At 44.7% G+C, this 25,519-nt stretch overlaps 2 pseudogenes; one reads left to right on the forward strand and one right to left on the reverse strand.

Moving 5' to 3' along the window:
• The first annotated feature begins 8,371 nt into the window (after window positions 1-8,371).
• On the forward strand, window positions 8,372-8,488 carry LOC136646796 (5S ribosomal RNA; annotated as a pseudogene).
• Window positions 8,489-19,062: 10,574 nt separating this feature from the next.
• On the reverse strand, window positions 19,063-19,175 carry LOC136647101 (small nucleolar RNA SNORA17; annotated as a pseudogene).
• Window positions 19,176-25,519: the final 6,344 nt, after the last annotated feature.

Consider the following 25,519-nt stretch of genomic DNA (forward strand, 5'->3'; position numbering starts at 1 on the left):
GGCTCAGAAGCTTCCAAGTGTCCCTGCAGCCTTAAAAATAAAACGGGGGGGGGGGGGCTTTGTCACACTTCTTCCTTGTGTCCAGGGTGTATATGAGAATAGATAAGAAATAAGTGATTCAGTTAACTAAAAATGCAAGTACTTTTAGACATTGATGAAAGTGAAAATGAAGCATGAAATATTTCAGTTTAGTGCTCTTATTTACAAATATATAGGATGAGTAGGTAGTGAGTAAACAGGCACATAAGCATGCAGTACTTATTATAAAGCAGGAACCAACTACAATTAAAATGATTCACCTCTCCAAATAAGGAAGATGACTTTCTCTTTCTGCCTGCCCCAGTTCAGCTCTGTAGGATGCCATTTTCTCTTTATTCCCGTTTACAAGCTGATGAAGGCTCAATAATGTGCTTCCCACAGCTCCCCATATCTTCCGTTACAAAGAGAATGAATGTTTGACAAATGAATCCTTAACACACAAAAGTTTCTTCAAAAAAAAGGATACCGTGTTCATATTTTATGACTAGGTATTGCTGCTGAAAACTTGGACTCTCCAAACATTTAAATGGTTGGTGATATCTGCAAGATGCACACTTGGTTGGCAATGCGATTATTTTTGGCTGGCATTTCTGACAGGCTAGCCGTGCAAGGTAGACATAAATGAGATGGGAAATTTGACATATTTAGCAGTAGGGAATCAATTATTTTCTTTTTGTGAAACAGAGGCTGGAGGAAAAAAGATTACCACACTTGCTGTTGTGGCTCTTTCCTTGCCAAAAGGGTAATTTCTTCCTTAATTCTGTATTTGACATTTGTAGTCACTGCTGGTTCTAGAAATGGGCAGCCCACCATTTTGAAGAAAGCTATTTCAAGTCCACAGAAAAAAGTATTATTTCAGGCTGCAGCCTGCAAAGCCTGATTGGTGCTGTAGGGACTGGCAGGGCAGCTATGGTATAGCTATTTAGAGATGCAAGCTTTCAGCCCAGTCCATACAATTAAACATGCACACTTGCACTAAAGTCAGTAAGAGCTGTATGGTAAGTACATTATTTGGAAGCAAGAGCCTGTACTTGGTCTATGGCAGGGGTGCCCAAACCCCGGCCCTGGGGCCACTTGCGGCCCTTGAGGACTCCCAATGTGGCCCTCAGGGAGCCCCCAGTCTCCAATGAGCCTATGGCCCTCCGGAGACTTGCTGGAGCCCGCACGGGTCCGACACAACTGCTTTCAGTGTGAGGGCAACTCATGTGAGCTGTGGGATGAGGGCTCCCTCCACCGTTTGTTGTTTCACTTCTGTGATGCAGTAGCGGCAGCAGAGGAAAAGCCAGTCTTGCTTTGTGCGAGGCCTTTTGTAGGCCTTGAGCTATTGCAAGACCTTCATTCATTCATATAAGTTCATCTTTAATATATTCATTTATGTAAACTTATGTAAATTTATTCAAATTTTAAATGTAAATTAATTCTTTTTCCCCCCCGGCCCCCGACACAGTGTCAGAGAGATGATGTGGCCCTCCTGCCAAAAACTTTGGACACTCCTGGTCTATGGTATAGACTCCTACCTATTAGGAGACTACACCATAACAGTTTTTCCTGGACTGCACCATTTTCAGACTGTATGTTTGAAAGCTCCCCAACAAAACCTAGAAAAGGAAAAGGCACATCAAGAAAAAGGCCCATCTAGATGCCTTCTTCCTATCCTGCTAGTATTCATTGACAGAGAAGTATTTTTTGAATTAATAAGTATTAAAACATCTCTCTCTCTCTCTCTCTCTCTCTCTCTCTCTCTCTCTCTCTCACACACACACACACACACACACACACACCTTAAAATGTGAGTTGGCCATAAAATGCATGAGGATGAGATTCAGCTTCATGCATCAATCAGCTTCAGGTTCTGTCCATTTTAACTTAACATATTGCCACATTAGGGCCATAGCATTAGTAGTCGATTCTAATCATAATTTGTTTTTGGAAGTAGGATTCCTTAAAGCCAGTAAGATGTATCTCCAAGAAGATGCTTTTTTTTAGGATCAAGAGGCCAGCCTCTATCAAACTCAATGAGATGAAACCATTTTAAGTTAGTGATTTAAATGCAACATGGAAGTAAGTTACCTTTCAATCAATGATGCTTGATATAAAGCTTGTTCAAAGTTACTTGCTTAGGAGGACTACAGAGGAAATTCAATTATGCTAGCTTAACCAGTGTGTGAGTTGTTTCCTCTGTATTGCTGTAGCATAATAGTTAGCAACACTTAAATACCTCTCCAATCCCTTTACCTTGCAAAATGCTCACAGCTGCGAGAGGATAAGCTATATTCTGTTCTGGCTCATTCATCATCAAACAGACTTTTAACTTAATTCCAAGTGCACAGCTTCATTTTCTCCTCTGCTGCACTCTTTTCACAGCAGTCACTGTAACTCTGAAAGCAGAACTTTGTATACATCATCTTTCTTAGGGAAGATGATGACCTAGCACAACCAGAAGGCAACCTAAAGCTCAGATATAGCAGCACCTTTGCAGTTGAAAGCAGATAACCTGCACCTCAGTGCTCCTGCTAAATTACTTCATGAAGTGGCTCTAGTCTAACCCCATGAGGAGTCAGTCATTCAAAGGATCCAGCCACACAGTGAGAAAAGCCTTACCACAGTGGTGTTACCAGCACGTGTTACTCTCAGGGCAAATGTCACCCCCCCACACACTGTGTGACAACCCCCACCTCATGACACCTGATGACGCTCAGCAGAGGCACCCCCTCGGTCATGGCTTCTGGGGCAGCTCACCCCTGCTTGCTTACTTTCCTGTTGTGGAGGGAGAGTAACCACAACTAACCATCAGAGGAGAGCCTACAGATGGGCCACCTGCTCATGTGGTAAACAAACAACAGCAGTGACTGCAAGGCACAAAATATCTGTTTGTTTTCCAAGCCAAGTTGTTTCCATCGTCCTTTTTCTAATGGACAAATCTGTGGCTCCTAGAATCAGACTAAAAATAAATAGCTATGGAGAGGAGAGGCTGAAGGAAGAGGCTGGAGAGGAGAGGCTAAAGGAGAAGTAATAGGGAGCTATTGTTATTTCATTTGTAATGTTCTTTGTGTCTTCTGAAGTCATCTGAAAAACTGAAACTACAATCCCTTTTGTACAACGTGAGATCCATTTGTCCTAAGCTAAGAGTTCGTTTAAAACTAATCATTTAGGGCCCAATCCTACCCAACTTTCCAGTATCAGTGCAGCTGCAATGCAATCCCGAGGTAAGGGAAGACATGTTCCCATACCTTGAGGTGCCCTCTGTGATTGCCTTCCCACCACAGTGCATGCCCCATTGGCACAGCTGCACTGGCACCAGACTATTGGATAGGTTTGGGCCCTTAGTACACACTGTAACCATGTCAACTTTCAAGCCTGTTGACATCAACTCCTGCAAGGTGCCACACTGTCTCAGAATGTATATATTGAGAATGTATACATTATGATGCCAGGCTGTCTTAGAATGTATATATTAAGACAGATTTTGATGACTATCAGCTACGTTACATCAGCAGGCAAGTTACTGTAGAGTTTTCTATCTATTTCAAATCCAACGACTACATTTCAAATTCCATCTCTAAGTAAGGAAGAACTGCAAAATATCTTGTCATCCAAGATATTTGATGGCAGTTGGGTTTGTTTATGTCAGGGAAGTACAGAACATACCCACTGGTGCCTACTTAGGACTCCAAATTTCAGTTTTCAAATGATATTGAATTCCAAACCAAGCATTCCGAACCAAGCATTGTCCAACAGTGATTGAAGCCTCTTCCTCTTTTAAGGGCGGGGGGGGGGGGGACTTCTCCTGTTATAAGGTATGTTGTACCACATTAGTATTCAGCAACTAAGAAGAATCTTGCAGTATTGCAGGACAGATAATTTAATTTCAAACTCTATGCAAGAAAGTGCAGCCTAAAATGTATGTGCTTTTTATCCCACTGAAATCAGTGTGATGTACTTCTGACTCAACACGACTTGGTTTGCTGCTGATAATGGTAATAAGAAGTTAACAAAGAAGTCGGCAAAAACACATTCCAGCCAGGCTGCTGAAAGGAGGGGTCTCATCAGTAAGAATCTACAAGCGATATTGGCATAGACATATTGATGTACCACATTCAGTACACATTCACTATATACACATCACTTGCAGCGTTTCCAGCTGACCCTGTGACAATTAGAACACTGGCTACTCTGCCAAGCGAGCCCAGAGTGATCAGTATTTTTGATTATCACCAAGGGAAGACAGTTCTCCTGTGATAAGTATGGCAATATGACAGGCAATGGGTTCTCTTCATTGTTTGTATCCACCTCAGTGAGTGAGTTCTCTAAACCTGACAATAAGCAAGTGAAGGCATTGCTACCTGGTTAGGTGGTCGCTTCTATTTCCAGCTGCGGCTGCCTCTTCTCCTCTTATTAACAGTGACGGCAGTGGGGTGTTGCGTTGGCGGAGAAGAGGAGCACTCAGAAGTTGTAGATATTACACTCCAAGAATAGTCATCTCCTTGAAAACACTTAAATGAGACCCTCCTTCAAAAGCAAATTTACAAGGAATGGTAATGAGTGTGAAAGGGTATTTCTTGTCTCTCGGTGTTACTTAGCAATGGGAAGAGTCAAATGAAATTGCAGGCTCTGCAGGCCGGAGAATCAGGAGGGCTTTTTATTTGAAGACACATTATCTAAATATAGGCACTATATTGTGCACCTCCTTTAGAATTCTTCAGACTGCAGGCTCGTGAATTGGGGACGGCAGCAGCTTCTGGCTGATTGTTCTAGGTTGTCAGGACTTGTTCTCACCAACACAGCAGCCCAAAACTGCTTGGTGACTAAGCAGCCCACCCAAAGTAGCCCTCCCTTACCAGGTTATGTTTCCACCATCAGCCTTCCTTCTTGCATTTGAAAAGGAAGAGGGGAATGGGGCAGAAGAGAGAGTGTGAAGGAGAGGACAGTGTGGATTAGAGCAGTGGAGACACTGTAACCACGGCGGCTTTAAGCCAATTGGACCAATTGCTCCCAGCTGGCCCCACACCTAAGGAGGCCACGAGCTGGAGTGATCTACTCTAGTCTTGTCAAATACACACAACAACACACTTCAACGGACACCTCATTGTAGATTTTATAAAGAACAGCAATGATTTTTTCTTCTGAATTCTTAAAAAGTCAGTAATGTTTGTTATTAGTAGTAGTAGTAGTGATAATGTTTATTTGCCATTATTAACTACTTCCAAGTTGCTGGTGAAGACTTGCAGGACTGAATATTCCTCCATACAAAATTACTTCCTGCACATAGAAAGCTGGCATATTAGGGAGAAGACTAGGTTAGGTTAGGTTAAATCTGCCACTGCATACTATATGCTTTTTTGGGGGTCAACTTCCAGTTTCAAGAAAGGCTCTGGTCTCAATCAGAGCTCAGGTAGGCTCCCAAAACTGCATATTTCATTATCTATGGTTATTTTGTATCTGCAGGGGTTCCAGGAACTGTAACCCCAGGGATAAACAGGCTCCGTGTGTATTTGAAATGGAACAACCAGTGAAGATACAAAATTATTACCTGAGTCTACTCTATTTAATGGTTCTTGTGGGAGAGGATGGGGGTCAATGTAGTAACAAAGTCATCTTTATTGTTTTGCTTGCTTTCCCCGCATGGGATCCCAAGAAAGTTGTTCATGTTCACCATGCTCATGGTGTCTGTCTTTCTACACATTACAGTTTTGGTGGTTTGCTAAGTGTGATGGCCAAAGAGTCTATCTAGTGATGGATTTTCTCAGATCCTTGGCCTGGAGGAGGAAGAGGAGGAATGGAACCAAAGGTACATGCAATCAGTGGCATCACTAGGGTTCACGTCACCCGGTGCGGGATGCCAGTGCGTCACCCTTCATGCAGTGGGCGGGGCAACACCCCAGGTGGTGGGCGTGGTGATGTACCATCGCTCCGCCCCCACTGGTTTTTTGGCTGTACCTTTTGATAGAACAAAAATAAAACACATTCCACACGAAATCACACATTGGTTGATATATAACATGATGGTATTTCTTCCGAATTGTGATTTTAGTGATTTGGGTCACTAGTGGTGTCACACACACCCCCGGGTGTCAAATTACTAACACCTTTTAGCAGCAGTTATCAAACCTTTAGCACTGGGACCCACTTTTTAGAATGACAATCTGTCCAAGACCCACCAGAAGGGATGTCATGGTGGAAGTGACATCATCAGGCACATTAAAATAAATAAGTATAAATAATTAAAGTAAAAAAAAAAATATCTAAGTAGAAGCCAACCCTGGTCCACCAAGTGAACTTCCTCTGTAGCCTGCCTGCAATAACACCCCCCTCCAAAACCAGTAAGGTTTTCAGCCCTACCCAGTGCCCAGTTCAATTTAAGAACTTCTGTTTAAACCAGATCACTGTCAGGATCCACCTGGCTTTGCAAGTCTCAAAAAGGTTCACCTTATCAGCTGAAGCTTCTGTTTTGATCCTTTTTAGTGAGAGGGGGGTGGCTGCCTTCTGGAGCACTTGTTTAGCTGCAGGTGCATAGGATCAGGACCATTCTGGTAGCCTTGCACTCTCCTTCACCTGATCCTCCACACCAGCCAAGGAACATTTACTTACTCATGAGTAAACGCGACTGTGAGGCTTAGTTTTGCTTTCCATAGGGCTCAATACATTCATCTGCTTGGAGGGAAGGACTTCCTTCTCAGGTGTTTTTTTGGGCTGCACTCATTGGATCAGGACCATTCTGGTGTCATTCGATTCCTCTCAGCCTGCCCTTTCCGATGGACTAATGCAAGTTCGCCTACTCATGAGTAATGCGTGATATGGCTCACTTTCACTTTCCCTAGGGATCCATGCATTTTTTGTTCTCCAGTTTTTGGCCATAACTTTTGATAGAAAGGAGATATTTCACTCTGGTTTTTTGCATTGCATTCCACTCGAAATTCCACATCCAACAGTATATAATATGATGGGGTTACTCCTAACCACCGCGATTTTAGTGTGTCACCCCCAGTGCGCGTCACCCGATGCGGCCTGCACCCCCCGCACTCTCCTAGCGACGCCACTGCATGCAATATATTCCCAGTTGGGACCAGAGATGGTGGCAAAAGAGAGACTAGTGAGTGACTATGCAGTTTACATGGCATGCATCAATCATTCAGCCCTTTAGTAAAGGTTCTTCCTTCAATTTACACATAGCCCCTTGGTTTCTTGTAACATTCTTTTCATTATACACTGTAGGTTGGATAATTCAGGACTTGCAGTTGGGATTTTACACTTTTCCTTCTTTCCTGTATAACAACCATTTGGACCAAACTGACAGCAAGTCTTCCATAGGCTCTTTCTTTGTGCACAGAGCTAGCCTACGGCCTTTTGGTGCCTGGGGCCAAAAATACAACTAGGACTCCCTTGGTGATAAAAACGGAATATGAAGCTAAGCAACTGACAATGTGTTGTCTGTTAATGGCACTCCAGATCTGGTGCCCATGGCTTTCTACTGTCTATTGGTCATTAGCTGACTTGGCTGGCTTTCCTGTAGTTCATTCCTTTGACCAGAACTTGGCAGTGAAAGGTGACAGGAGCCGCAGTGGCTGAAGTCCTGGGAATAGAAAGTTAAACCTGCATGGAAAATATGCTTTGGATTCTGTGTTGTCGAACGTCATACTTGCTGCTTAGAGTGAATTTTGCCTCTGGGGTGTTCTTTGATCCATGCCGCTCATGTTTTATTGGATTAAAACTACTTCTAAAAGCATGTGTGGGTGAATGTGGGCTAAGGGGGAAAATTAATGTTAAAATAGTGTTTGAGGGAAGGAAATGATAATTCTGATCTTGTCGTCGTTGCTCGTTTGAGTTTATTAGGTTTCCTGGTGCAAGTTTGGCTTACACTAATTTCTAAGAAAGTAAGGACTGGGCCCAATCTCTTACAAAAAACTGCTAATTAGCAATCATTGTGGAAGAAGTGGGAAAAATAAATCTGCCAAGTTCTAAAATTACGGCTTAAGGGTGTTTCAGAAAGTAAGTTAATTTGCAGTTTGTGGTAAAGGTTGTTTAGAAGACTTAACACATTTTCTGTGTGGTCAGCAGTCCTCGACTTTTGCTGAGATCTGGGAGCCATAGAAAATTTGTACCATTGTCAGAGGAATAAGGTTGGCAATGTGCAGGATAGAATGAAGGATTTTATCAGACCACATAAATGTCACTCAGGAAGATGACTGCTGATCTGGGCAGATTTGGAGTCAATCATTCGCTGACAAAATCACCGCAACAATCAAATTGTGGAAGACTTGCTAAAATGTATCACCTCAGGCATCAGGTAGGAGAGGCTTGCGTGTTTGAATGGTTCTCATATAAACTCCTGAGTGACAGCAGCTGTTATCCTGCACATGCCCGATCTCGTCTGATCTTGGAAGCTAAGCAGGGTCAGGCCTGGTTAGTACTTGGATGGGAGACCGCCTGGGAATACCAGGTGCTGTAGGCTTATACCATAGTCTTTCGAGACTGAAGGTTGCCAACCATATAAACTCCTACCCACACAGAGAAACTAGAACATCAGAGAGAAAACCAGGCTCCCTGAAATGTGCAATGTTCTATGTGCAGAGATTTCTGTTTATGAGTACATTAAACATTGACAGCACAATCCTAAGCATGCCTACTAAGAAGTAAGTCCCATTGAGTTTAGTGGAGCATACCTCAAGGTAAACATGTTTTGGATTGCAGACTTATTCCTGGTAAGTCAGTTTACCACAGAAGTCAGATGCTCACATTCAATTGTAAGAAAGGGACACAACCATAAATCCCTTTCCAGTTGAACATGAACTTCCCAGAGCTTCTATAGGCCAAAGCAAACTCTATTTCTCATATATTGAAAATAGTTGTGTTCTCAAATCTTAGAGCAGAGGTTGAAAAATAGAGGGAGAATCCCAGGCACATGCACATCATGAAATGGGAGAAATATAGACTTGCCCCTTTTGCGCATTTCATATGAAGAACAGAAAGAGGAAGCATGAGACACTTGTACTTCCTCTCCCACAACAGGTTGGTAAGAGCTGACGCACCTCTCAAGGGTTGTTTCTTTGGTTGTAAGCAGTTATGCAAAAGCTTATAGTTTTCATGCACCTTCTTCTTTGTGCTGTAATCCCCAGTTTAATGCCACTTGAACATGATTATGAGATTGTAATACTTGTCAAATATTAATCTTTCTTAACAGGAAGAGCCATTACTTTGCACCCATTTCACAGTGAAAACCAAAAGCCTTCCAATTTAAGAGATGTCAAGGTACGTCTATGTGTTATCTCCATCCTCCACCTGTCCACCCTATGGAAAAAGGTTTACACTACAGGGTGATGGGAAGGATATGTTGGAGAGAAGAGCTGGAAATAATGAGCCAGGGAGGTTAAAATGATGCCAGCACGGAATCTATTGTGAGAGGTATATAACAGAAATGGGAGCGGAGTTGATTGTCACCAAGACTAACCCACATTCCAAGTATTCTGTAGATGCTTTCTCCCTGCCTGCATTAACTTTACAGCAGAAGGAGTATTTTGGGTCTTACCTACAAGAAGACTCTTTTCACTCTTGGATTGTTCCTTCCAGGGGAGCAGCTCCTCCACCCCCCCCTCCCACTGCTTCTAGGGCTCAGAGTGCAGGTGGGAGCCTGGACCTTGGGGAGGGCATTCTGTGGTCCTTGGGGTTGTCCCACTTCTTCCCTCAGGCCATTTTGTTCCTGTCTCCCCCTCCAAACTTTTCCACCTTTCCCTTGTCCTTCTCTTCTTTCTTCCCCTTGCTTGCATCAGCGGTGGACCTCCCCAGCCCCATGCCCGGGGCAAAGGTCTGCGATGGCGCCCCCTGCACAAAAGGGTTGTCACCACCCCCTGCACAAAAATCCACCTCCCCTGTTCACCTGAGGCTCACAGAACCTCACGCAACCTGAGCCCACTTCGGGGAAGCCTCTCTGAGGTTTCCCGACGCTATAAACTGTGTTTCCAGAAAACTGGAAGCACAGTTTCTGACCCCTCAGAGAGGCTTCTGTGGGGACTTTGAGGCTCACACCTGGGGCATTTGCCCCATCAGACCTAATGGTAGGTCCACAACTGGTTTGCATCACTTTCTTTTCTCAACCTTCAGGCTCTTGCCCCTTCATTTCCTCCCATGGTATCTCGTTCCTCCTTCCTTGTTTTCCCTATCTCCTTCCCTTTGCCTCCAAGTCTCCCCTTGTTGTTGCCTTCTGTCCTCATGCCCGTTGCTCTTTCCTCTCCTGTTCAAGTTCCCTCTCCAGTCACCAAGGCTGCCATAGTCTGCCTAGACAACCTGGTCTTGCAATCTTTTGTTGCCTAGCAATGGTGTGATTGACAAGTGAAGAAGACAGAACCCCCTGCCAGTCACAATTCCACACAACTTTCCCTGGCATTCACAGTCACAGTGCACCTACAAGTATGTGTATGTGGGCCTGATCCTAACCAGCCCTTGGGCCAGTGCAAGTCACATGTGGCAGCCTGGAGGTGTTGCGAAAGTGCCATAAGGTACTTTTGTGCCACCAGGATAGGAGGGAAGCTGGTGCACAGATGTGTGACAGCCTCTGGAGGTTGACCTGGGCCCCATGGAGTCAGTGCGCAGGTAAGATCACACTGGCCAAGTCAGGCCAACACAGGGGATTGGGGAGGGCAGGGGGAGGGCGGAATGGAGGTGTTCCAAGGTGGGGGGAGGGTGGGCAGCAGGCAGAGGGCAGGCCATGGGCGGACTGGGGCAGATCAGATGGTGGGGTGAGGATCCGACACCTAGGCCAGATCCTTTTCCCACTCCCAGTCAACCCAGCACAGCTCCAGGCTGCTCAGATCTGTGTCACTTCTTTAGGTGGTGCAGATCTGAGTTGCCTTATTGGGCCTACTGCAGCATTACCCAGGGTGAGGGGAATGCATTCCCCTTGCCCTGAGCTGAGCCACAGGCAGTTTCAACCCTGCTCCAGATAGGGAGCAGGCCATCTGGCCTCCCTGTTTCAGCACAGGTTAGGATTGGGCTGCCCATGAGTTTTCCTACATTCACTTATGCATGCACACAGAAGAGGCTGCCTCCACAGTGATTACACCATTGAAATCTTAATTGAAATCATCTTGGGATCCCAAGAACTGTGCAACTCCTTCTATGTACCAAAGGAGACTTTGGACTTGTTCCTTGAATGGTAGCCTTTCCCTTCCATGGAGAAAACTGCTTTTGAATCGCTTCTGGGATTGTATAGGGGCTGTTAAAAAAAATCAAACATTGTGGGCATGCCCAAGTACTTGAGTGCCCCTCACCTAGCTCTTATCATTCTAATCTATGAATCTAGGGTGCCTTTTAAATGTTCAGGTGCATTCAGAATCAGCACTCTGCAGAGTTCTGTTTCAGAACCATTAAAAGTTAATTTAAAGCCACCCTGACAGAGACTTCCACCATATGTTTGCTGTCATCTGTTATGGCTATTAATATCATAATATCTTAATATAGCCTGAGAGTTATTTTGGGAACAACCCAGCATAGATTTTTTCCCAATATGGGGATTCATTTAGGAAAAGGAGGAAGAGAAAGAAATAGGAGGTTGGCATGTTGAAAATAAATTTTAAAACATGCTTAGTTTCTTTAAAAGTGCATCACATCACTATGTGCTGTGCTGCCCCCCCCCTTACCTGGTGATGTGCCAGCCTTCCATGACTCTGATGCTCTAGTCCAGTGGTTCTCAAACTTTTGGGTCTCCAGAGCTCATTGCACTTCTAAACTAAGTCTCAGGGAGCCTTATTTGCACATATGTGGCAACTCAGGGAACCAACTCAGGAAACCCACCTCTGGAGCCAAGATGTTTTGGGTCAATCCTGATACAATCCATCAGAAGCATGGCATCATTGTTAAAAATTGGCAATACTGATAATTTGGGAGAGGAACTAAGACTTGATTTATTATTATTATTATTATTATTATTATTATTATTATTATTATTATTATTATTATTAGTAGTAGTAGTAGTAGTAGTAGTAGTAGTAGTAGTAGTAGTAATTACTACTTCTAATTACTTCTAATTACTTCGCAATTATTCAGTGCGAAGAAGCGCTGAACAACATTGAGTTCCTGCCTGTGCTGGAGGAGCTTGACAGTGAACCAGCCCTAGAAGAACTTCACGTGGCCCTGGACTCCCTTGCCTTTAGCAAGGCACCAGGAAAAGACAGCATCCCTGCTGAAGTCCTAAAGTGCTGCAAAGAGATCATCGTCACTGAGCTGCATGAAATCCTCTGTCTCTGCTGGAGAGAAGGTGGAGTACCTCAAGACATGAGGGATGCAAACATCATCACACTGTACAAGAACAAAGGCGACAGGGGTGACTGCAATAACTACCGTGGCATCTCTCTCCTTAGCGTTGTAGGAAAGTTGTTTGCCCGAGTTGCACTAAAGAGGCTCCAGGTACTTGCAGAGAGCGTTTATCCAGAATCACAGTGCGGATTCCGAGCCAACAGGTCCACCACTGATATGGTATTCTCCCTTAGACAACTGCAGGAGAAATGCAGGGAACAGCAACAGCCACTCTTTATAGCCTTCATAGCTCTCACGAAGGCCTTCGACCTGGTCAGCAGGGATGGCCTCTTCAAGATTCTCCCCAAGATTGGATGTCCACCCAGGCTCCTCAGCTCATCAGATCCTTCCACAAGGACATGAAGGGCACTGTTGTCTTCGATGGCTCCACATCAGACCCCTTTGACATCCGAAGCGGCGTGAAGCAGGGCTGTGTTCTTGCACCAACCTTGTTTGGGATTTTCTTCGCTGTCCTGCTGAAGCATGCCTTTGGAACCGCAACAGAAGGCATCTATCTCCAGACCAGATCAGACGGAAAGCTCTTCAACCTCTCCAGACTGAGAGCAAAGTTCAAAGTCCAGCTGAAATGTCTGCCTGACTTCCTCTTTGCCGATGATGCAGCTGTCACTACCCACTCTGCCAAAGATCTCCAGCAGCTCATGGATCGTTTTAGCAAGGCCTGCCAAGATTTTGGACTGATGATCAGCCTGAAGAAAACACAGGTCATGGTTCAGGATGTGGACTCACCTCCCTGCATTACAATCTCTGCGCATGAACTGGAGGTTGTCCATGACTTTGTGTACCTTGGCTCAATGATCTCTGACACTCTATCTCTTGATACTGAACTAAACAAATGCATCGGTAAAGCAGCTACCACGTTTTCCAGACTCACAAAGAGAGTCTGGTCCAACAAGAAGCTGATGGAACATACCAAGATCCAGGTCTACAGAGCTTGCGTCCTGAGTACACTTCTGTACTGCAGCGAGTCATGGACTCTTCGCTCCCAACAGGAGAGGAAACTGAATGCTTTCCACATGCGCTGTCTCCGACACATTCTCGGCATCACCTGGCAGGACAAAGTTCCAAACAACACAGTCCTGGAACGTGCTGGAATCCCTAGCATGTATGCACTGCTGAAACAGAGACGCCTGCGTTGGCTCGGTCATGTCGTGAGAATGGATGATGGCCGGATCCCAAAGGATCTCCTCTATGGAGAACTTGTGCAAGGAAAGCGCCCTACAGGTAGACCACAGCTGCGATACAAGGACATCTGCAAGAGGGATCTGAAGGCCTTAGGAGTGGACCTCAACAAGTGGGAAACCCTGGCCTCTGAGCGGCCCACTTGGAGGCAGGCTGTGCAGCATGGCCTTTCCCAGTTTGAAGAGACACTTGGCCAACAGTCTGAGGCAAAGAGGCAAAGAAGGAAGGCCCATAGCCAGGGAGACAGACCAGGGACAGACTGCACTTGCTCCCGTTGTGGAAGGGATTGTCACTCCTGAATTGGCCTTTTCAGCCACACTAGACGCTGTGCCAGAACCACCTTTCAGAGCGCGATACCATAGTCTCTCGAGACTGAAGGTTGCCAACATAGTAGTAGTAGTAGTAGTAGTAGTAGTAGTAGTAGTAGTAGTAGTAGTAGTAGCTAAGTAGCTGAAAGCTGCCTCCTTGTCCAGTTGGCAAGACAATTCTTCTATTTTAAAAATGACTTGTCCCTGAAATGTTGTTCTTAAAGAGTACAAACGTGCCAAGGAAGCATTTGCTTGGCCCATTCATTTCAATGGGAGATAATTAAGTCCCTGTTTCATCTCTTCTGTTGATGTCAGTGGGTTGGTTTGGACAATATTTTCTGGCCCAGGCACATGTTGAAAGACTTGCACATTTTGGTCAAGAGAAAATATCTAGTGGAATTTACTTATGTGGGAAGGTTGCATACACTATGAATAAATCAATTGTGCTCTGGACCTCTTTGCTTCCTGTCACATGATATTACATCAATAAAGAAAATAAACATTGAAAATGCTATAGGTCACTATAGGTCACTCCAACTGGTTGTTTCTTTTAATTTTTAAGGAAGACTCAATTTTTTTGTTTTTGTTAATTTTAAAGGAAGACTCAATTGTATCCAATAGCTCACAAAGTATTCAATTTTATATCCTTGTCAAAGCAAAGGCTAAAAAAAGCAGGGTTGGCTAGTTCTTGATCTATGCTCCGGTGTCTTTGGCTCTGAATGTGAAAAAGCAGACTCTTTTGGACAGGCTATTTGCAAGTTTCAGGAAAAAAAAAAATTGTCAAGGCTAGCTTTAAATACCCACACAGGTAGAAGTGCACTAAAAATCCACTGAAATGCCTTGGGTTTTACGCATGTGTTGTAAACCTCTGTATTGGGTTCTGTCCCAGAGGGACATAGGATCACCTTCAGTCATCCAGCAAAGTGGCAATCCTGGCCCCAGTACTGCCCGGGGCCATGACTACAGACTGACATCCCCTCCCTCCCTCCCTCCCTCCCTCCCAGAGGCCCAGGAAGACTACACACCCCCTCCCCAACCCAGCCTCAGAAACCAGAAGTGATATTTTTCAGTCCTCTGAAGCCTTTACAAGGCACCATGGGCATTTGTCCCCCTTGCCTCCCTCGGGTATGCCACTGATCCAACATGAGTTGGTTGGGAGCCCAACACTGAATGTGGATCTTGAATGCAGGTTACCCCAGATATTTTTAGTGTAGGTTTGCTTTACTTCCTTGCCTCCTATTGTGCTTTTAATTTCTTTCCATGTGTTTCTTTGATCTATATCTGCAAAGACTGGGATCCTGCAGCCAAAGAAGCAGCAGAGCAGTTCTAAACTATATGAGAAATTTAGCCCCTTTAGGACTGCTGCTGTGACAATAGAACCTGGAAGAATGTTAGTCTTCTGCCAATTGTTTGGAGGCAGGGCAATCTTTGCCTGATCTTGCTCCCCTAGACAAGGCAGGTCAGCAGCGTTGATATGAAATTATTTGTGCTGTTTAATTAAAGATGCTCAAGAAGACAGACAGGCTTAAGCCTGTAATTGAAGGTGCGCATATCCTCACCTTGGAGGAGAAGTGGACATTGTGGGAGCCCAAATTGTTCTCCACCTAGTATGAACATAAGAACAGCCCTGCTGAATCAGGCCATAGACCCATCTCCAGCTTCCTGTATTTCAGAGTGGCCTCCAGAAGCCTCAGGGAGCTCACAGGACAACAAGAGACCTGCATTATGGTGCCCTCCCTTGCATCTAGAGCAGTGTTTCTCAAACTGTGGGTCGGGACTCACTAGGTGGGTCATGAGCCAATTTCAGGTGACTCCCCATTCATTTCAATATTTTATTTTTAATATATTAGACTTGATGCTACCATGGTATGTGACTGCATTTGGGGAAATGTTACAGACCTGTACTTTGAACAAGCTACTATGTATATTCTTTTAACAATGATGGTAAATGGGACTTACTCCTGGGTAGGATTACCTACTTACCTACTCTGTGGGCAGGATTGCAGCCTAGAATGGTTAAAAATGTTCCTGCTTGATTACATCACTTCCGGTCATGACATCACTTCCAGTTGGTTCTGACAGATTCTCATTCTAAAAAGTGGGTACTGGTGCTAAATGTGTGAAAACCACTGATCTAGAGCATGAAAACTGTATTTATAATCCATGGAAACTTAATTTCAGTTCTCTATATATGAACATTCTCTGTTGATTAAGTTATAGATATAGACACTGTCCTAAAATCTGTGTTGGTCCCAGTGATGTGAACAGGATTACTCTGAAATTTGTGGCTTATGGCTTGCAACCATTATTTAGATTTGCAGCTATCATCCAGCTGTACTTCTGTTGATGAGCAAATGATGTAGGCAGCCATGTGAAGCAGAGATGTCATGCAGGATAATTTGTCCTCCATAAAACAGGCTCCGAAACCCAGTGGGAATTCTGCTCAGCTGCAAATAAGCATTGTTGGGTGCACTGAATTTGCCTGGAGCTTGTAGTGCCATTCAGTCTGAGTGAAGAAAGCAACAGGCTCGGTAGCTGTTGATGAAGGGGATTAGCTGCAACCCTTTTTAACTGTATGTCTCTTGTTTCTGAATTGGAGTCTTCTGGCTCAAAAACCAACTTAAGTTGGTGAACACAAAACAGGGTACCAAAAGACAACAGCACTATTTAAATATCACAAGATAAGCTTTAGCACTGGGAAACCCATTTGTCCCCAAAACATTGGGATGATCCCACATGGAATATCTGTTGGTATAGAATTGCAACTGAATTGAAACAGCAATGAACATAACATCATTTTGCAGAAGAGGAAGAAATGCATTTTTTTCCCCAGTACATATACTGAAACCATTCTTTTAGAATTATAGCATATCACTATTGTTGGCATCCTTCAGTCTTGGAAGACTATGGTATCGCACTCTGAATAGTGTTCTGGAACAGAGTATCCTCTCCAGTGCGCGAAGCCTGGGTAAAGTAGATATGGAGGATAGACTGTTACCCATGCAGCAAATCCCCCCTCTCCACGTTGCTGAAATGGTCCAATGGAAAGGCAGAAGCCAATACGGTTGGTTCCAGCGATGTCGCAGGAGTTGCCAGAACGTGACTGTGTTCAGCCATGAACTGCCTCAGGGACTCCGGCTCCGGATTTTGCCTCAACGTTGACTCCTGAAGCCTTTTCCATAACTGGATGTAGCCACAAGGCAGTGGAGGTTTGGGATCAGAGTTTTCCTTCTCTCAGATGAGCTGCCTTCCCAGGCTAAAGAGTCCCATCTACCTGGTGGCTGTTCAGTCGCCTCTTACGACAAGTACAGCCAAACTGAGGGCCTATTCTTATCCCCAGCCCTCAGGGGAAGCATATCACTACAGAAATAATATTTGGATTTGCATTGTGGGGCCAACCTTAGAAAAACACACAGCAGACTCCAAAGAGTTATGTTTAGTGAATCTATCAATTCATGCTCTCTCTGCTCATGTTCTGAAGTTCTTGAAACTCCCTTCTCACAATGGCCTCTTTTGAAACCCCCCACCCCAAAGAAAGTATAGGTTGAAGGACTTTTCAGAGCACCTCTGATGTACTATGATTAGGAAGGATTGAACTGAGAAATTCAGTGAGTCCTAATGAGCATGTAAAATTGCTTGTGTGAACTGGTGGGTCTTCTGGATCCTAGCTGTGACAGTAAGAATGATTTCTATTTGCAAATAATATCTTCTTAGGGCATGCTGGAAAAAAAAATACATTTTTTATTTATTCAGCAGCCATCTAAAAAGTCACGCCTGACCAGATTTCTGCTGATGTATGCCTTTTAAAAATGTTAGTAGGTTACATTTTAGAAGATCCAGTTAGAAGAAAGTAAAGCAAAGCAAATCCTGACTTGGAACAAAGCACATATGTTCAATCCATTGTAATAATTAAATACAGAAACAAGTTAGCCTGGGATCTAATTGACACTCTGTCACTTGAAGCTGATAAAGTAAGATCAGCTGCCCTTCTAAAGGATAAGCTATAGTTCAACCTGAAGTTTTCAGATTGATTTGTAATAGCAAAGTAAATTCCTGAGGCATGTATTCTGTAAGAATACAGACTCGATTTTTCTTAATCCATCAACTTTGCTGGTGGGTTGCAATTCCAAAGTAGCCCACCCACAAATAACATTTCTATAAAATTGAAATTCTAGCTCACAGCTGTTATTGGGATTGCTGACTTTTATCATGGTAACCTAAACCATTGTACTAGAATCATATACTTGGAAGAAGCAAATGTCCGGCAATCAGTTATAAATTGGCATATATCCAATAAGTTAACTTGGAATATAAAATATAGATCTTTCAGAAGGGGAGAGTAGGAACTTGGGAATCAGTAGTTGGATGAGGAAGAACATGCACAGGGGTGATCTGAGGACTCAATGATCATTTCACCTGTAAATCACAGCCCAAATGCCTCAGAAACTAGGACAACGATAACAATTATTGCCATACACAAACACATGCATCATAAAATACCAGGGGAAATTAGCCTAATTGTTCTTGAGTGGATGCTAAACTAGAAGTGCACCAATGCTGCATTTACTTCCTAGGGAGCACCCTTGGAAGTAAATGCTGGTATCAGTTTGGTTTATGGTGGCCTCAATTCTGGTGCCCTACAGCCCAAATTAAATACCAGCCTACTTGCCTTACTAGGAGTAGATCAAGTGCTACAAAAATTAAGTGACGAGCAAGTTTATCAATAACTATTAGTCATAGTGGCAGTATACTCTGTTCAGGCATTGCCCAGGCCTCTAAGTACCAGCAGCAGGGGAGCAATGGCAAGAGAATGTGTGTTCATTTCTTACCCATAGGCTTCCCAGAGGCATCCAGATGACCACTGGTGAGAAACAAGAAGGGTCTGATCCAGCAGGGTTTGCATTCTTATGTTCTTAAGTGCTGACTGTCAGCCCAATCCTATCCAACTTTCCAGCACTGGTGCAACTGCAATGCAGCCCCCGGGATAAGGGAACAAATGTCCCCTTACCTTAAGGAGGCCTCTGTGAATGCATCCCCAACACATGAAGCAGTGCATACCCTATAGGCACAGCAGCACCGGTACTGGAAAATTGGATAGGACTGAGCCCTGTATCTAGTATCATCATCAGTATTTATATATCACTTTTCAACAATGTTTTATTTATTACATTCAGGAAGTTCAGGATGGAACTCCCTGTGGATTCTTCATGTTCAAGTGGTTGTATCACATGATCCTAGAATTATATCTTATCATCCCATGGACAGAGCAATCCTATCTAACTCACCCCCCTCCACTGATGCAGCCATGCCACTGCAGTGCATGCTGCATCCTGTGGAAGGGGGGGGGAGTTGCAGTTTTGGGGTCTCCTCCAGGTAAAAGAACATTTGTTCACTTGTGCAGGGATAAACCCTCATTGCTACACTGAATCTACTTGGACCTGCAGCATCAATTGCTGGTCTGGACCCAGGATGGCAGATTGAGGCTGGGGAGAGGGATAGAATATCAGTGACTTTGCTGCCACCGATACTGCCCCCCTCCTGACCTTAATCTGGCCTTATCTTCAACTTCCTCCATGTTTCTCCCCTCCCTGTTCCATTCTGGCCACCCCTTGTGCCAATGTACTGCTGCTGGGCTCCTTTACAGGCTACTGACTTGTGGTCATGGCTGTTTGTCACTTGTAATGGCAGCCTGACTGCATGGAATTTCATGTGACCTTTCATGACAGCTTTAAAGCATGCTGCATCACCAGAACATAAATTCTAGCAGCACAGCAGGCCCATAGGATCAGACCTTCAGTGGGGCAATGGATGCTGGTGCACAGCTCTTGGTTTATACAAAGCTTCATAGGTTTACCTAAGGATAGTATAGACCCAAACCTGTGCATGTTGCTTATGCAGTTGGGTTGGTCATGCATCCAGACAGCAGTCAGGCCTGTACCCCCTTGGCAATGGAATATCATTCAGTATACCCAGACTTATGTCAGACAAGTTACACTAGGATAATTGCAGGGAAGCAAAGGAAAAAAAACAACAATGCTCAATGTACAGATCATACCTAGGTTCATACCTAGGGCCCAAACCTATGCATGTCTACTCAGAGGTAGGTCACATTATAGTCAATGGGGCTTACTCCCAGGTAAGTGTGGCTTGGATTGCAACCTTAGGCATCTTCTATGATTCTAGAATATGCACTCCAAATGATGTTAGCCATCCCTTTGGTGATATCCTTCTGAGATGTTTGCAAATCTTTCTTCTTAAAACAGAGAGTGAAAGAACATGCTGATAAATAGGAATAATACATCAGACAAGCATGGCTCGTGCCTAAGTTTGTCTTTTCTTCTTCTTTGAGAAAGGTTGCTTTCTTAAGGAGGCTACTGTTTGCTATTTTGGTCAAACTTAAAGGGTAGCTGAGGCAATTTTGTTAGATTACTAGTGTAAGTGATGCATATGAGAGAGAGAGAGAGAGAGAGAGAGAGAGAGAGAGAGAGAGAGAGAGAGAGAGAGAGAGAGAGCTGTTTTAACAACAAAGAGAGATCTGGAGATTAATCAGCCACATCAGGTTTCCTGCAGGAAAGAGCCAATTTCTTTAAAATTAATGACCCCTAGAAGACTTCTAGTTGATAAAAATGAACCACAGTAAATTGACTAGGCAGGTGAAGAACTACAAGGCAAAGAAGGACATGCCCTACCCAGTCGTATGCATCTTTTCTTGGAAGAAGGGTAAATGGGACTGACATTCAAATAAATGTGCCCAGAATTAGAGCCTAATCCTGAGCTCGGTGCTCTGGTTGCACTGTCGCAAACGTGCCATAAGGCACGTCTGCAAGGCTTACTGCCAGGCCAGTGCCCGTGCTAGCCCAGCGCCGGCTGGTGCTGGGCTAGCGCCAGGTGGGCCCCTGTCCTCCGCTGCTCAGCGGTCTCGTGGAGGGAGGAGGGCAGAGAGAGGGTGGGGAGGAGGTGTAATGGGGAGGCAAAGGGCGGAGAAAGGGTGGGTGGGAGGCGTGCCAGGGGGAGGGAGGGAGGTGGGTCCTGTGGAGCCCTGCTTCACTGGATCCAAGGTGTTCATGTGGGGCTTGGCGCCCAACACGAATGCCTTTACCTTACCACCGACCTTTTGGTCAGCGGTGAAATGAGTAACCTCATTGCAGGGCTACTTCCCTTACTTGGGAGAAGGGACAAAAGTCCCCTTCCCCTGAGGCGCGGCAGGCTGAGGCATGCAGGATGCGGTGGGAGCCGTTCTCGACAGCTCAGGACTGGGCTGTGAGGCTAAAATCCTAAACACATTTACCTGGGAGTAGTCCTCTTGAACTCAGTCAGACTGTGTTAGGATTATGCTCTGAAATGTGAAACATCAGTTGTTTTAGCGACAATAGTACAAAACCTCTCACTTCCATCTGGTGTTGTACAGACTCCCCCAGAGGCTGGCTTGGACTGGGACTGACAGTTACAAGTGAGCAATGCTTGGAGAAATGATCTTTCTCTTCCAAAAGTCCTAAATATACGTAATTGCCAGGTGCAGTCTACCAAGCCCTAACCACCAAATTCACGAGCTTCCCCTACAACTTTCTTACCTCAAGCCTATGATCCTTCTGCCTCCTTCTTGCTTCCACTCTTCTTTGATGGGAAGCACTCTCTCTTTCCGCTTCTTCCTTCTCCTTCCTCATGGCAATGGCGGGTGTTGCAGGGAGGGAGACTCTGCCACTAGCAGAGCCAAGGGGGAGGACTGTATGTGCTGCAAAGCTTCAAACTCACCGTGTAAGCCACCCCTCCTCCTTGCTCTCGGAGTCTGTCCAAGGGCAAAAGCAATGCAGAGGAGACTCCTCTGCGTTGCTTTCACTCCTCAGAATGGCCCCTCATGAGAAATTCATTTTCTAAGTTTCAAGGCCATGTTCACCAACTCTAGATAGTAACCTGGTGTTTCACCCTAAACTCTGGGTTATAAACGCTGAACAAGAGTATTTATAGTCAGGCTTGTTCTTGTTCTGGCATTTAGGTGGGAGTAGGCTCTGCTGGAGTTAGGTTGACAAGGACTATGCTTAGGGTTCCTTTGAGCTTTTGGCAGGGATATTTGCCTTAGTTTTTTGTTTGTTTGTTTGCTGCAGTACAGCATAATACTATTGCTCCCAGCGGGTTTCAGGATTTCCAGGTGTTAGCTTAACTGTATTTTTTCTTTATTCCCTTGATAATGCTCTCCAGAGTTTAGGGCGAAATGTTGGGTTACTGTCTAGACTTGGTGGCCTTGAAACCCAGAAAATGAATTTCTCGTTAGGTCCCTACTGTTTGTTTCTAAGTGGAATTCTCCCTACATTAAAGGGCCCTTAACTAGGGGACAACCTTTCCCAGCATTCTCCAGTCTTGGTTGGTGACAGCAAAAGTTATTGTTTTTCCCCCAGTAACCCTCAGTCTGAACAGTAGGGAAACCAAAGAAGGGCTGTTCCTCACAACCAGGTGTTGCAGTCATTTGGGCCCTCCTTGCTTCTCTTCCACCACAATTACAGAGAAGCAGGGAAGTGCAACCATGTCAGTGGGGTGTGTACGGCACCCTGTGGTGAGGAGGCAGTCTCAGAGGCCTTCTCAAGGAATGGGGATATTTGCTTCCTTATCTCGGGGCTGCATTGTGGTTGCACCAGTGCTGAAAAATTGGATAGGAGTGGGCCCTTAGAAGCCTTGCAGGAGTGGTGTGTTTCATGAAACATTGCACACTATGACTGACATTTTCAATCATCCAAAACATGGTACTTGCCATTGGGTGGGATAAATGCACATGGCACTTGCCATAGATTCTGCAATGTATCAGAATAAGTGTACATTTTCTTCCCAAAATCAATGATCTTCAATATGTCATAAATAAAGTATAATTGCACCTACCAGCCAGACCCTCATTCATTGATTTGTTTTTTTCCCTTGAGGGGAAATTTTTTGCCAGACGACTCTCACTTTCATTAAATCTCCCCCCCCCCTCATCTCAGTTTCTTCTATTAAAAAACTTTTAATCCATTCAGAAAAAGCATGTGGTCAAGACCTCCTCACTCAGGCTGTACCACTTCAGAGGGCTCTTCCATATCAAAACTATGTATGTGAAGAGTTAACATGTCAGTGAGGAGGCTAAGTCTGGGGTTCATGAGGAGGAATCATTCCACTGACAGAGAGCTTTTGACATAGTATCGAGTGGTGTTCACCTCACCAGAATCTGGACTAGAGTTGTGGTGGGGCTGAACGGATTTTTAGAGCAGAAAGAAAGACGAACCACTTTCCAGTAAAGTTTGGAATGGCTCTTGAGAATTCATGGAAGTTTGTGGTGCAGGGAGAGGGAGGTGTTTTTGTCTTTCCCTTGATGACTTGGAAGCTTTTAACCATGGAAGATGGAGGGAGATGTATGATCCAAGAGGACTGCTCTAGACTCCAAAGTTCATCCTGATATATCCCTATGATAAAGTGAGGGGGTTGTATTTCAATGGAGTCCTTCTGCATGTAGCCAACTGACACAGAGCACAGCTCAGGAAAGCTCTGGAGCTCTCAGAAAAAAAGGAGATAGTACAATCTGTCAGTTTCTCTGACCAAACTCTACGTAGCTCACTAATCCACCTGAGAGAAAGCTGAGACTTTGTCTCTTTATGTATTCTATGTAAGCCTCCTCAGCCTATGTGACTGGGAATAGCCTGACCCTAGTCTATGCCCCAACGCTAGCTACAGTTACTTGGATAAGAGTAGAGCTTTCAGAGTGTTTATGCTTCTGCTGCTAAAGCCTCACAGCTCAATTCTATCCAATTTTCCAGCACCAGTGCAGCCAGTGCACCAGTGCAACAGAGTGTGTGCTCTATCTTTCAATGGTGGGGCAGTCACGGTGGCCTCCTCAAGGTAAGGGAATATTTATTACCTTATCTTGGGACCGCATTGTGACTGCACTGGTGCTAGAAAATTGGATAGGATTGGGCCCTCAGCCAGTTGAGGTTGGACAAGCTCAGGGACTGGCTTGGCCAGGACTGGCTCCAGGTTTCAGGAGACACTCACAGTGCCTGTGATGAATTTTCTTCATGCTGGGTACTCCTCTCAAAGGTTTGCAGTGGGGCTTGCCTTGGTTGATGGGATAGGAGAGAGGAGGCAATAACAGAGTGACTATCTTGGTTTAGATTGTTGCTCTGTATCATCACAAGAAGGTTAAGGATGCTAAAATGGCCTCAAGGATTGACAGTGGTTCCATTGTTGTTCCATGGTGCCAGGCCTGTGCACAGCAGCTTCCTTCCTCCCAAGACCTGGGAAGTTTCCTAAATTGTGGTCTGTGCGAATACCACAGGAATGGCACCATTGCCGGGACCCTTACAAAATAGGGCATCAGGGCCTTTCACACAGCAAAGCATTGTCTGAACAGGAACAAGCAAAAGTGCTTGTTTCCCAAGTGCTGCTTCTGTACATTTGAAAGGGACGCGGACCAAGTTTTGTGCACGCCTACACTTCTCATACTTGACAAATGGTCCGTGCATTCTGTAGTTAATACACAGTAAGAACTTGTCCTTTCATATTCTCAACAAGCAGCTTGTCTAAATGGTGCTATTTAAATTAAACATAAATGCCTTTTCTTCCTCTTAAGAATTTGCCAGAAGGGGGGGATTTACCGTTGTACAGAAAATGGAAGCAGGGAACACTGGTGGGTGTGCTTGAAAGCGTGTGCACACATCCTACAGGATCGACAAAAGAGTTGTCCTCTCATGCTCCTTGAGAGAGCAGTGCATCTCATGTTCACAAAAGAATGTGCACAAAGTTGGCATCTGTGATAAGCAAATTCTTAAGTCACTTTGTGAATGTACTTTCATATTGTCTTCCCGTTTGAAAGTTGTTTACAAATTCTGGAAGAAATGTGTGTGATACCTCCCCTGGAGGGACACTCAACTTCTTCCTTTGGTTTCTCTTTTCTAAAGGATGAGATAGGGGAGAACATTATTATGGAGAGCACAGGGGGGAAAAAGTGGATGTGAGGAGAATTCTGTTGTGCAGGGTGTGTAACACTGGAGAAGAGACAGCAGTAGCTTAGTTTTCACAGTCACATAAACTTTCTCTCTGTTTTAGGGCTATTAACAAGTGATCTGCCTGACAAAAGAACAGCCGGCTAGCCGCCACAGTTGCAACACACATTTACGGTGTTACTGGCAGCTTTGTTACAATAAATACAGGTTGCCTTTCATCCTTGGCATCCTGGTGAAGCAATCGCATGACTGGCTCAGCATATGCCAGGCACTGCTGCTCTCCCTTCTGCCACTCCAAATCGCATCACACCATTTTGGGAGGTGTGAATTAAAGCCACATCACCTTTTCATGAGGTTCCATTTTCGGTGCAAAAGCGACACGTCCCTCTTTTTCCACGGGTGACTCTCTTCTGGGAGCTACAGTGTTGAGACTGAGTAAAGGGCATTTGACTGAGCAAGAAATGTGTGAATTTGGACTGTACAACTGATCAAATATGAATGAAAGAAAAAAAGAAAAACCACCCTGGAGATGTATAGTATTTATAATAGCAGTAGCATTTTCTCTAAAGAAGATCTCACAGCCCAATCCTATTCTCCCCCTCCCCCCATCACAGCAACATCAAACAGGCAAATGCTGCATCCTATTGGGGGAGGAGTGCCAGGAGGCTTTAGCAGAGAAAGGGGATTTTAAGGGCACAATCCTAACCCCTTTCCAGCACTGACATA

This window comes from Tiliqua scincoides, chromosome 3 (assembly GCF_035046505.1).
Source record: "Tiliqua scincoides isolate rTilSci1 chromosome 3, rTilSci1.hap2, whole genome shotgun sequence".
Lineage (NCBI taxonomy): Eukaryota > Metazoa > Chordata > Lepidosauria > Squamata > Scincidae > Tiliqua > Tiliqua scincoides.